The sequence below is a fragment of the Homalodisca vitripennis genome, chromosome 5, assembly GCF_021130785.1.
Source record: "Homalodisca vitripennis isolate AUS2020 chromosome 5, UT_GWSS_2.1, whole genome shotgun sequence".
NCBI classification, from domain to species: domain Eukaryota; kingdom Metazoa; phylum Arthropoda; class Insecta; order Hemiptera; family Cicadellidae; genus Homalodisca; species Homalodisca vitripennis.
This window is the reverse complement of record NC_060211.1, coordinates 38,124,675-38,137,310: the sequence shown is the minus strand read 5'-3', so window position 1 is coordinate 38,137,310 and position 12,636 is coordinate 38,124,675.

Here is a 12,636-nt window from a genome sequence, read left to right as displayed (position 1 = left end):
TGGTGCGTACCACATACTGGATTTGACTAAACTCAATAAAACCTACCAGCTAACACAATTTCTCTTTTGTCTGCAGGATATACCAAAACATTTTTTTTAGTTTGATTTTCTGTCTATCCGTCTGTAATTTCAAGAATGAAATGATTTATAGACTTAAATTTAAAATGCAGCCTCAGCGAAACCTAGTATCCGAGTCCGTACCGAGAATCAATTCTTTGTTTGAAGGTTATTTTTGACGATGGAAGGATTGTGAAGGAAACAGGATTTTTCCGGACATTTGCCATCGTTCAGTGAAACAAGAAAACAGTAACACTACGTTTCGAGATCTGCAATCTGATCTCTTCTTCAGGTAAAGAACTAACCTAATACATAATTACAAACTAGGTTAAAATAAACAAATCTTACTAAAGCGTTGTGGCACGCCTAAGTCAGGAATCACAACCTACATGTTGTTTGTCAATTTCACTAACACTAAAGACATGCACTTAATACAAAACTATACAAAACACTAATCATTAACTAAACTACAGAATACAGGTCACAACGACCTGTGAAGACGTATTTCGAGAGAACAATGGCAGTTTCAGGGAGTTGAATTGTGCTGGCAATTATATAATGAGAGTGATAAGAGACTTCATATTAAAAACACCAAATGACTCAAACCATGTTTCAACTAAGATTCTGAAACAATGCTCAAAGCGTCTAATGAGGCCACTTGAATACTTTATTAATCTCTCTTTTCACTCAGGGACATTTCCTCTGTCATTCAAAATTGCGAAAGTCACCTCAGTTTTTAAGACGGGTACCCAAAATTATCGCCCTACATTAGTGCTCCCGATCTTCGGCAAAATTTTCGAAAGGGTTTTCTTTAATAGGTGTATGACATTAAAAAAAAAAAAAAAACTATCAACAAACCAAATTGGATTCCGAAGTGGAAGGTCGACAGTTAACTCAGTGGTACGTCTGGTAGATATGATAGTAGACGGTAACGAGTAGAAGAGACACTTTATCGATTTATCAAAAGCTTTTGACTGTGTTGATCACCAAACCCTCAATTACAAACTGTTACGTTAAGGAATACGAGGAGTGTCACTCAAGCGGCTTAGGTCATACCTTAGTAATTCAACACAATTTTTAGGAATTTCCAACATTCAATCGGAGGAAAGGGGGTTCAATTACGGGGTTCCCCAGAGATCCATACTTAGTACTCTACTCTTTGTGATATACGTCAATGCCGTTGATTCATAATTACACAAAGGTCGACTCGTTCAGTACGCTGATGACACGACTCTCTGTTTCAATGAGAATTCAATAGGAGACCTCGAAAAGACAACGTTAATGAAATTCAACAGTTCAGTTCAACATTTAATGGGCTCAATCTCAAGACAAATAAAATGAGGTTAAATTTCATACAATTCTGTTTGCGACAAGCAGACTCAGATTATAGTCCAAACAGTAATGCTGGATGAGACTGAGATCGAATAAGTCGGAACACACCGTGACTTGGGGTTGTCACGTTTTTGTTCAAAGTTTTTGTCAAGCATTTATGTTTTGAGGAAACTGACCGAATGTGGCCGACTCAAGTGATGATGACGGCGCACCATAGAGTAATTTTCCCACACCTCTCCTGCGGATTGGCTTTGTGCGGTGGTTGCTCAAACGCAAACTTTTCATGAATTTTCATACTAAAAAAGAGCACTTCGAACAATTGTAAAACTACAACAGAGAGTCGTGTAGGCCAGCATTCAATAAGTTTAAACTGTTAACACTACCCTGCCTCTATATTTAAGAGACATGTCACCTTTTGAAGACGATATGCGATGCTATTAAGGGGTAGTGATATACACTCCTATGCAATTAGGAACAGATACAGAGAGAGTTACCGAACTGAAAGAGACAGAACGGTAGTACACTTTTGTCTTCACATGCAGGAGTGCAGTATGTTAAGAGATTTCCGGATTCGATCATATGTGCTCCAAGTCTAATGACATTTAAAGCTTGCCTTAAACAACGCTATAATTGCAAATGCATTGTACAGTGCAGACGGGTTTATAGCACACCATTGGGAGCCGCCAACTGGAAGACTGATCGGGTGCCAGAGTGTAAAAATTCGAATAGTTGTGATAAATGAATGTAGAAGTTGTAGGTACGAGAGAATTTAGATTGAGAATGAATGGAAAATCTTAGACTTATCAGCGATTGATGATTGCCATGCGACGTACGAATTACTTACGTAATAAACATGTATTATTATTCTTAATTCAAGGTCCAGCTATTGGAAGTTGTCCCAAATCATTAATATATTGCAGTGAATATTATTTCAAAATGTTGGTCATAATTCTAAAAATTGGACCAACAGTTCTTGGAGTTTGTTTGTTAGTTATTCAAATCAGGAATTATTGAAAGTTACACATATACATACATAAAAATTAATTAAATCAAGTATTTAGTATCTTGTAGTCAAAACAGAATTTTGAAAAAGTTCATAAAATCAAATATTAATGGTTAGATTGTTGTACACTTTGCTTTATATCAACAATTGTAGAATTCAAAAATACGATGAAATACAAACACGAGATAAGATTTCCACAAACACAGTTGGAGTCTTGATGCATTGTAGGGTAGTACATAGCAAAAGTTAACACTCTTCATCTACTGATTCTGGGTAGAGTCTCTTCTTCCAGGGAGTAGTAGGAAGAGCTCTAGATTAATCAATTGCTCCGACAATGAAATAGGAAACACATATTAGTCAAATCATTGATTTATTATCTCTCACTTAGTGTGCACATTACTGTTTATTGTAGAAGTAAAGAAGGATTTAAAATTAATAATATCAAATACAGACTGAACTAATACAATTTTACGTAAGAAATTTATAAAAACATGGAAATGAGATGTAAGAAAAACGATGAAGAATGAAATAATAAATTAAGTTTTAGATGGCTATGTAAACGTCTTTACTATATATATATATATATATATACTTTAATATATATATACTTTAAAAAATATATATATACTTTAATATATATATATATTAAAGTTTTCAAACAAGAAAAACAAACATTATAAATAAGTACAGTAGATCAGCAGCTGATGGTCTATGACATGACGTGTGTGAATAAGTAGACGAAATATAAATTTATCTTAAATTAAATAATATATATATATATATACATATATATTAACTTTACAGTATATATACATATATATTAACTTTACAGTATATATACATATATATTAACTTTACAGTATATATATATATACTAAATATTGACAGAATATATCAATGGTTTAGCTATACACACATTCCAGTGTAACATATCAGGTAATTATTTTGTAAATGGAAAGGAAGGTAGTTAAAATACAATCAGTTTATAGTTAATATTTAATTATTGTGATCATTATAGTACATGGAAACATTTCAAGAATATACTTACGCTTTTCGTATACTAACGGCATTTCTGAAATGTTATAATTAATATATTTCTTCATTCAAGACTTTTTTCAGCTTGAGATGTTGTTATGTCTCCAAACCCAGTTTAACTGAAATGTTATAATGAATTTCTTTATTCAAGACTTTTACAGCTCGAGATGTTGTTATGTCTGCAAATCCAGTGTAACTGAAATGTTATAGTGAATTTCTTTATTCAAGACTTTTACAGCTCGAGATGTTGATATGCTTGAAAATCCAGTGTAACATGAAATGTTATAATGAATGACCTACAGATAATCAACTTATTAGCAGGGAAACCATATTTAACTCTTAAATCAGTAATTTGCTCTTTATTTACTTATTATCAATTCAATCTTTTTTATGGTGTGATTTTATTTCGCAGATTCTGTACTTTTTAACTTCATAATCATTTTCATTCCCAGGCCATACATACATAAAAAATTAATGTATGTATTATATCCTCTATAATGATTTTGAGTGTGACAAGTGAACTTTATTTACAGATTATTCAGCATAAATCCCACAAAGCAGTTCGCAGAAACCTGTCCGCTTTTCTAGGAACTCCGACTTTCCATTTCAAATCTGACTTCGGTAAACACCGGCTCTTCTTTTCCACAACTAGTCTGGCCCAGGCTATGAAGCAGGAACTACTTAACAATTTAGGATGGCGATGTTTCTTTTTTTACTTTTATCCGTGTGTTTTGTATTTATCGTAATCTCTATTTATGTGCTCTATCTATCTATTTGACAGCGAACACTTCTACAAGTAAGTATACATAAATAAAATGCATAAAAATGCTACTCGAAATATATTAGATTCAATATAATTAGATAAATTATATTCCTAAAAGATAAGCTAAGGAACTACTTAGATGTCGCAATAAAGAAATTAAAATATGAACTTTCAAACCTTCAAAAATGTGTGTTTGTCACATTTAGGTTAATTAATATTAATTAATTCATTACTACCATAATGTTTTAAATAAGATTATATTATGACAATCATAACTACATTAAAATTAGGACACATATCAAATTTATATACAAATAACTGAAAATACTGAGAGACTAAGCCTGGCTTAGAATTTGTTTCTTACTTAACATTGTAAGACTCTTTGGTTTTGATTTGAACTAGATAAGAGTTCTGAATTGTGAAAGAAAGATGCCATTTAATTTAGGATAATAACAAATTCCTTAAGCTATTGAAGCAAAAATATTTAGTGACGCTCAAGATACTAATTATCTACATAGTGGACAAAATATTTTTGGTTTGGCCAAAAAGTTTACACGAATAATTCAGTGCCGTGTAGATATAGACCATCGAACTAATACTCTGTACGGAACCAGGGTGCTTGCAATCATACTTAAAAATCATTAAATAGGCTGTTTATTGCAAAAATTTCCAATTCTTGCTCTTAAGTAATCAATTTGTTTAATTGCACAATTTAGACTTTTTTACAAGAAGGAACTTTTTAAAAGTACTTTAGGATCGGATTCTGAACGATCAATTTTTAAAATTTGTTTGGACATGAACAGAACACTGGAAAAATCAATCATGAAAGAAGAAAAATTGTTGGAAGGAAGGATGATTTTCATCATAGTTGCCTCTTTCAGCAATGACAATAAAAGATATTCCAATATCGTTCTTATGTATTTCTCAGGATTCTGATACAGTGTATTTATCTTCTCATGACGCTTATCACCAAAATGACGGTGACAAGACAGTTCTTTTACTATGAGTTCATATATGAGTGCATTGGATGTTCGGACCAATGTGATGTTTTAGCTTGCGTCCCTCAAAGCTTTTCACTTCTTTCACTGCTCCAAGACGAGCTCCATGTTCCGACCATCCCATTTTTCACACCACTTATCTCAATTAATAATTTAGTCTTAATAAATCAGGAATATACTGATGAATATGTAATTTAACTTGCAAAACATGAAGCAGAGATCCATTTCCTGGAATTTCTTCGGTGTAACAGAAAGTGCCGTGAAAACCATTGCACTGTTGTATTGCCTTATATTCCTTATGAAATTCGAATAGTACAAATCAAATCAAATATCCTTTATTTCCATCAGACATATAACATGCATTGGATTGCGTCATAAATATTACAAAAATTCAAGTACAGTTTATATCTATACATACAGACTATTTATTTCCAATAAATTCACTGAGGGTGTAGAAACATTTTTCTATTAAAAAAGCCTTCAGTGGTCTCTCACACACAAAAAGTACAAAATTAGTGTTTTCAGTTCGTCTTTTACTTGTGGTTGTAGCATATCAATAACTAGTCCATTGTGACAAAATTGGTAAAGATGTCCATTTGTGACGTCTTAACGAAATGGAAAATGCGTCACAATGCTTGGAAATATTAAAAGGCCTACATTATGAAAAGCGACACTTTTCTTATGTTCTTCTGAATACAAGTAATCGTTATAAAGCCATCATGTGAAAATTTTTAATTATGGTCTGCACTCCGTCTGACCGTCGATTTCCTAAACACTTTCCCACGTCTTGTATATCCTACCCGGTCATCAACATTAAAAGGTAAATTTTCAAAAAAACACAAAAAACAAAACAAAAAACGTGTGAAATATCATTTAAATTATGACTCATTTAGTCTACACCTGATAACAACTTTAAATTATTTAATATCCTACACCAAATTTAACAGAAAAATTAAATCTGTTCTTTTATTTGTAAATTACATATATTGTTTTTTTCACAATCGCATTGACTTCAGATCCAGCACTTCCAGATATTCCAGCGGATAATCAACATAGTAAAGCTCATTTTGTATGACAAAACAAGAGGTCCGGTGTCAGCAATTCCAGAAGGGTCTTTCTTGTTTAGTATTAATTATTTTATAAAACACACCATGGCCACACACATCAGAGTAATAAAACGTGCAACGTAGAGCTCATAATAATAGCTGGATAAAACAAATCTTAGAACCAAGGCTTAAGAAATAGTAGACTATAAATTACGAACATTGATTACGAAAAGTAATATTTGTAATTAGCGCTTTGGGTAGTAACATTGATTTTACTAGTTAATAAAATCTAGTCAGTAGTAGGTTACGGATGATTATGTCCAGCACAACGCAATGCAAGTATCTTTTGTTATAAGATGCATTGTAGCATTGTGAATTGTGTAACTGTCGTTAGAGCAGTGCCGATCATTTAAATCCACTCCAAATTGATCAGTTCTAGATCAAAACAATGGGTTATTTATAAATAAGCTATATTTATTAACTAACGAAATAGTTATCTATTAGTTATTATTACCGAGCTATAATTTACTGTACTTTTTCAATTTTTGATGCTAATTTATGTATATCCCCTTAATTTAATACCGCTTATAAATATTTCTTGTTTCCAAATATTTGTGAGCGGTATACATTCTGATCTCTCTCTGACTACACCACTGATCATTGCATGAGTTGGACACTTATTAAAATATGTCTTCTGAACACAAGTAACAGTTTATCTATAATCATGTTTTCCATATTTTTTCTTCGCCAACGTAGTTATAAAAAAAATTATACCATTTTTAGTGTCACTCTCTGGGTTGAATAATTACGCCATCAATTTCTGAGGCCTACAAATTCTTATTGTGAAAATTCTTATTGTGAAGACTACATGCTTCAACTGGATTCGAGATCCAACTTACAGAATTTTCTCTTATTGGAGTCTGAGATTTAGAAAGATTTAACTTTTAAATATATATATATATATATATATATATAATATATATATATATATATATATATATTTTACATGGAACATCGATAAAATTCTGAGAATACGTAAGGTTTCGTGATATTTTTACAGTTAGTTTTCATTTGATATTTACAATCTAAGTGATGATTTCTTATTTTTTAACAATACTCTAAGAGTAATAATATACTCAATATTTGATATCTTCCAACGATAGTTTCCACGATTTATTTCTGAAATAACGTTTTCCTTATAGTTTATTACGATTGAGATTATTTTTATAATGATGTCATGTCAATAAATTCGTTACAGATCGATGGGTTTAATTCATCTTTACAAAAATAAATGAACTATTTTTAATAGTCACTAATAGCATGTCACATTGTTTTATATTGTTTATAGAATAGACTGATGAAAAAATATTAACACTAACTTAAAAAATGTTCCTGTGAATATAGTACGCAGTTAACATACAGTTTTCATTGACAGTTTAGTTTATACAATTTTTTATTTCGTTGCAATTGAACAAACTATTATAATATATTAACCTCATATATAATATGGTGTACAATTTTATACATACATATAGTACACGTATTAATTAGTACACAATATATGTATAGGCCTACAGCTAATATTGTTTCTTAAATTCCTAACAGTTATGAAGTCTTACACTCAATTACAACCTGACTTTACAGTGTAAAGCAAAGCGTTGTTGTAATTAATGTAATGTAATTAATATTTATTGTATTACTTGGGACAATTTCGACATTTAATAAATTTGAAAACAACAATGTAGTACAAGACACAGTGAGGATGTTCTATTACTCGACTAAAATCGTAATATAATTTGTACCCTGCTTCTGAATAGTACTATCAACTTTGTATTATTACATAAATTAAACTTAAGTGCTTATTACTTAAGTATATCTCGTAAATAAAACATGCTAAGACGTAAAATTAATAGAATATATGTAAAAATACAAACAATAGGGATTTTTGAATACTCTCAAGGAGAAAAGTATAGAAGTATTAATACCTAAACTTGATAATAACAATGTACAATATAAGCTAATAATAATAATAATATACTATATCAGCCAATAGTGATATACCACATTAGTTAATAATAATACCACATTAGTTAATAATAATACCACATTAGTTAATAATAATACCTCATTAGCTAATTCTAAAATACCATATTAGCCAATAATAATGTACTATATCAGCCAATAATATACCATACGGTCCTTTAATAATATACCATATGGTCCTTTAATAATATACCATATTAGCCAATAAGTATAAGGTAGTACACTATTCAAAGTGGCTTGAGTGAACTATCATTCTGCTGTTCAACTTGAGGTTCAACTATGGGTACGGCTTTTCAAACATTTTTTTTAAATTTCACTTAGGACTTTGTTTTGGCTTCAATTGCAAATTTAGTTTTCTTTCTCACAAGCACCAAGTAAAACTCACTATCCCAACCTCGAGCCAGACAATTAACCGGGACAGGGGAGGGGGGTAATTATGTGGGCGTTGATGACGTAATGGTTACGTCTCCAGGAGCCGTGGCCGGGAGGCGAGGTGACATTGGGCCTGACATTGAGAGAAGTATGGTAAACAGATGCGGAGTTGACTTTGAGCGGTCGTAGCTTACATTAGCTGTAGCAGTGGGTGGTCACCAGTGCTGGGTGCTTCACGTAACTGATCACAGGTGATTGTCAGGTGACCCAGGCTACACGATGGCTGCAAAAGCCATCAAGAAAATTATCGACCAATTTCTTAATTAGTTTTTTTTTAATAATTAAATAAAAAATTAGTCGAGAACGCTCCCCACAATCGCTGTACAGTTTAAAGATACGATGTTGTTCGTTTTCTTCGACGCAATTTGGCATAGTGGTGAAAAACCATGTTTTCTCTTTTCAGGGATGCTTTCAAAGCCATTTTAATACAATTGCAAATTTTTAATTGGTTGTGCCAAATATATTTAATAGTACATGAGCCGAGAGCAAGTTTGCACCATATTAGCTCGCAGCCTCTTTTTTTCTTGAAATCATTAGAGATATATTTGAATTTTCTAGTATTTATCATAAAATATATAAAGTTTTCCTGTTGTATGTTAAGTATTGAATGCATTTAAATATATAGAATTTTACTTTAAAATCATTTAATTTTGTATAGGTTAAGCATTTTCGTTTTTTTCCATTTAAAGAATAAGTTTATAATTTACCAAAATAAATTGTATTAAACTACTGTAAATTTACTGTATACAATATGAGGTTGAGTGGTAGAGAGAGCTTGATAGCCCTAACTCCGCTTTTTTAATAAAGGCATTTTCCATTTTTTTGTTTTCATTTCATATTTTCCACTGACAAAGAATTCGATCTCAGCCATGCTAGTTTTGAAAATTCGACAGGGTTAAAAATATGAAATAATAATTTATGCTCAAATCATATTTTTCTTAGTTTTACAACACTTAAAACCAACCATCAGTCACTTAAATATTAGCTAACCATATGGAGATCCTTACAGTGGTGACTTTTACTCTAATCATGTGCTATTTGACGGGGATACAACAATTACTGATGTGTCTGGCGGTCAGTTTAAGAGTATCAAGCTAGCAAAGATATAATTTGAGGAAAAGATTATTTCATATTTTTAACCCTTTCTATACCCTCTTACTTCAACCCTCACCAAAAATTGCGAGGCTGACGATCAATTTCTTTCTTAGAAACAATTCCTCTATCGTTTTCAAAAGATTGAAATAAGGTTGTGCGCTTTGACATTGGAAATTGAGTTTCAGCTCCTAGATTACAAGGGGAAAATCGAATCCGTGACTTCATTGTTTGTCAAGAATCACAAACATACAGCTCTGGGTGACGAGCTGGTTTCTGGAGGTAATTTTTGTAACAGTTCGAGTAACAGTAACGAGTTTGGTGCAAACTGGAATTCCAGTAGTCCATCGTTACGTTAATTCAGAAAAATGTTTGTAATTTACTTCTACTTAAGACCTAATATTACAATAATAATACTGGTAAATTACAATTCCTGTAGCCACCGTTAACTAAATGAACATAAATAGTTGGTTGGATTATTTGACTAACTTTTTATTCTATATTATTTTATTTTATTTGTATTTTATTTTAATTAGTTAATTTCTTAATAAATCATGTAGGAAATTATTAATTAAAGGTTATCCTAATATTTTTAAAATATACTTGTTATTTAACAAATTGGTGGCTGAGAATTATACTAAATTTGTTTTATTTCACAGTCACTTAGTAAATTTATCTTATACTAGCCTATGTCCACTGTCAGATGAAGAGAGTTAATAATATTTTCACGGCAAGTTACTGTTGGGGTTACTTTGTAATGCGTTTAACTGAGCTGTGTGGCGTGTGTTTGCTGTCCAGCCCACTACATGTTTTAATATTCAATGAAAGTTGAAAGTGAATAAATCAGAAAAGTAAAGATGTACCCATAAAGATTCGGAGTTTGTACTGTGGTGTTTAATATTTAGCAGCTTATCATCGTGAGGCAAAACATGTGCAGTATGTTGACCATATTGCTTCAATTCTTTTACTTGATATTGTAGTTTCACTTACAACGAACAATTTATCCACAATATAGCTTGTTTTCTTTGACTATTTTTGTTTATTTAACAAACAATATTAATTATTTTTTGTTAAAGAAATCAATTAATGTTTAATTAAAAATTTATAATTTTTACTGTCAAAAATATATTTTTTCACTAATTTTGAGCATACGAAAATTGAAACTAGGTTTATTCCCATGACGCCTCTTTAGATGTATTAGTACACTAACACTTCAACCTTTATAAGCTCATGGGATTAGTATCGCCCCTCTACTAGCACAGCAGTTTATCTGCTATATGGGTTAACTATTTTGTAAACATTTTTATTTATATTCATATTAAAATTATCTCAATTTCGGATTGCTAACCCTCCTTTAGTATTTACAAGATCTGTTGGCTAGCTTGTCTAAAGAATACAGTAGTTCTTAGATAAACAATCAGATAAGTGGGCTTTTGAAACTTCCGGGAATTGAATCTGGCCTCTTTATAGACTCTGGCATCTCTTAAAATTGACTTCTCCTGGTTTCCTTACCTAACCTCCAGCCATTTTCCAGGTTATGATAATCTGGAGTTGCTGACCACCCACTGATACCACCACCACCACCTGGCCTCGAGATCTATAAAATCTCGCGATCTGTTGGAGCTTCCGGCCCCTGAAAAGAATTAGCATTTCAAACAATTTCCCCATCATCACCCCAGGGCAAAAAACAGCCTGGTCTTTAGGAGCTTCTAATCACGGGATACGCTAAGAATGTAGGAAGCCTAGTTTCTGGATCCATTAGGAATCTTCGACAGTCTTCAAATATGGAGACTGAAATCTGGTGTCCACATTTGTCTGAAGAGATCCATAAAAAGTAAGAGACGAAGAATGAAATAGAAGCCTTTGCACAGTTTCGTCTTCAGAGACACCTGGGTTACAAATAAGGTATTAAATAACTACTACTTGTTAGTATTTGCTGTATGTAATAGTCAGAAAAGTTAAACTAATAATACATTAAGAGACTATTTGATCCTGGATTTCACTGTCCTAGTTCAAATGCTTCCTAATGACATCTAAACTACCAGTTTTTTGTACAGAAAGTATATGGTGTTAGAATCTACGCTCTCACATTTTAAAAAAATCTGCAATTATTCACAAGTTACAAATTTCTATGTGATATATCTAAATAATTGGAACATCCTCAATGGTTAGAAACCGGAAGTATATGGATCCATGTAGACCATTCCATACAATGTTTAGTTTAGAAATCTTTTGCTAACGTATAAACTTTAGTACATTTACATTTAGAATTTATAGACATTTGAATCACAAAATCTAGGCGTATATACGCCCCTATACATGTTTATAAGACATAAAATATAAACTTTTATTCAAGATGATATGGTCTTGATGTGCAAATCAATGTATTTGATGGCTATTTTGTACATTTAACCTACATATTGATAACTAACGGTTTTCATTTCAATGAATGATAAACTTAGTTTGATTATTTTGTTGTAACATTTCTTATAAATTACAGGGTTATTTGGTTGTCAATTATATCTTAATTATTCAAACGCCATAATTGAACAGACTCTTTCTTTCTCTTCACAAACAGATTTTTCTCCTAAAGATCTGTCCGTTTAAAACATAATTATTTTTCAGTTGTTTCCTAATCCATTACAAACATGCGTACAGTATCATAGATGTTGTATATGTACTATAGAAAGTTCTTGTGTTTATAATAAAAGTTGATTTTTGGAATTAAACGCCTTCAACCATTTGAGACGCAACAACATAGTTTGTTAGCAGTTAACATTGCATCCTCGTCCACGTCAGAAATTGAAGGTGCCAAGGCCTCCAATAACGTATGTT